This window comes from Phragmites australis, chromosome 21 (genome assembly GCF_958298935.1).
Source record: "Phragmites australis chromosome 21, lpPhrAust1.1, whole genome shotgun sequence".
Classification (NCBI taxonomy): domain Eukaryota; kingdom Viridiplantae; phylum Streptophyta; class Magnoliopsida; order Poales; family Poaceae; genus Phragmites; species Phragmites australis.
The window spans coordinates 190,832-192,950 of record NC_084941.1 but is presented as its reverse complement, the minus strand read 5'-3'; the positions used below and the strand labels follow the sequence as shown (position 1 = coordinate 192,950).

The window sequence follows — 2,119 nt, the reverse complement described above, 5'->3', positions numbered from 1 at the left end:
TTTCCGTCTGCCCCCCTCCTCTCCAACCTTTATAGCGGCGACCGGGAGCTCCCCAACCGACCGAGAAATCCGATTGGGGGGTTAAGATTTGGGAAAGAGATAAGGATGGGGAGATAAGCACGAGGATGAGTGAGCCGGGAGAGGTGGCGGTGCGGCGTGGCTTAGTTTGGCCCGAGCGCAGCTGGGGCGGAGCGCTCAGCCGGTTCGGGCCCGGGGAGAAGAGAGGAAGAGGGGAGAAGGGAGCGCGAGCTGGGGAACGCGAGCTGGCGAGCGCGAGGAGCAAGGTGGCACGGGGAGAGAGAGGCAGAGGCGGTGAACAAGAGGCCCACGGTGGAAGGGATAAAGAGGTTGGGGAGTGGGCTGGGCTGGCCGAGAGAGGAGGAGGGGAAAAAGGATGGGCCGGCTCGGGCCGGCCTAAAGAAAAGGGGCCCGCCTCTCTTTTTCTTTTTTTCTTTTCTTCTTCTTTTTTTATACGTAAGTATGCGGGGGAAATGTGCACATATACATGGTAAATATATTTTTGTACAAACACATTTAATTCTCTTATCAAGGATACATTCTACATGTTTTTGAAATTGCAAAAACACGTTCTCAACATCAGACTTGGCATGAAGCAAGTATATTCATGTGAATTTACTATAATCATCGATAAAACTAACATAATACTTATGACCTCCAACATATTGTATAGTAGGACCCCAAACATCAGAAAAGATAAGCTCTAAAGGAGCCGAAGACGTATGAATTGATGATGAATAAGGCAACTGATGACTCTTTGCTTGCTAACAAACATTACATATGGATGAATGAGAGAAACTATCAAAATGCAACCTATTAAGATGCAAAATTGAGTGAACTATCTGGGACGAGGGTGACCAAGACGAGCATGCCATAGTTCTTTATTGACCTTCGGACTGAGCATAGCTGATTTGATCAAACTTATGGTGGCAGTCTTGATTGGATAAGGCCAGACTCACATCTGCCGTGGAGTAGGATTTTCTTCGATGTTTTGTCCTTAACAACAAAGAAATCAAGATGAAATTCGATGAACACATTGTTATCCTTAGTAAGCTTATGCACAAATATAAGGTGTTTGGAAATTTTAGGAACATGCAAAACATCATTCAAGGTTAAAGGATTGGCAGTAGTATTAATAGCACAATGAACAATATGGGAGATTTCCAAACCTGCTACATTGTTGACTTGAACATGATCTCCTCCATGGTATCTTTCCCGAACAGTGAGACGATCAAGATCACTGGTTATGTGATATGTTGCTCTAGTATCGCATACCAATTTGGATCAACATGATATGAGGGCATTGTAGCAGCAACCTGTGCATGTCTTTCGTTGACCTGATAAGCATGATCAAAGCGATGATAGCATCTTTCAGCCGTGTGATTGTTTCTCTCGCAGATCTGACAATCCGGTTGAACATTGTTACCACCACCCGCCCAAAAGTATTGTTAACATGACCACGGTTTTGGTTACCACAGCGGCCACGGCCATGTCCTCTTCCTCTTCCATCTCGGTTGATGTAGTTGTCCCGATCTTGATTTCGAGCCAAAAAATTCATCGAGGAACCGGAATTGTTAAATTGCACATCAGTGTTATGATGCTCAATCCTTTGCTCAAAGCTTAGAAGATGAGCATAGACATCATCGAGACTAAGTTCCTGATCTTGTGGTGAGGGACGTGACCAAATGTTCATATTCTGAACCAAGACCAGTAAACACATAAGAGATAATTTCATCTTCCCGAAGCGGCATACCTATGGCAGAGCGAGTATCGACCAATGTCTTCATCTGTCTGAAGGATTCATATGTCGAGAGATCTTTTTTCAAGTTGGTGAGCTGCATGTGAATTTGCATCACACGCGCTCGTGATTGAGAGGAGAACACCCTCTCCAAGACAAGCCATGCTTGACGTGCTGTTGTTGCAGACATCAGGTACGACAAATATTCTTCAGAGACCGAGGAGACAGTGGCGCTCAGGACTAACTGACCTTGTTGATGCCAATTCAAAAACTCTGGGTTGACAACCTGAGTTGCGCCTTCTTCTGTTGTCACCGTGATCATCCGTGATGGGCACTCCTTGGTGCCATCCACATACCCAACGA

At 45.6% G+C, this 2,119-nt stretch overlaps 1 non-coding gene across 1 annotated transcript; it reads right to left on the bottom strand.

The window, feature by feature from the left end:
• Positions 1–1,629: 1,629 nt before the first annotated feature.
• On the bottom strand, positions 1,630–1,766 carry LOC133904192 (small nucleolar RNA Z247). Its single transcript, XR_009907425.1, has one exon. It is a non-coding gene; the product is annotated as a small nucleolar RNA Z247 (small nucleolar RNA).
• Positions 1,767–2,119: the final 353 nt, after the last annotated feature.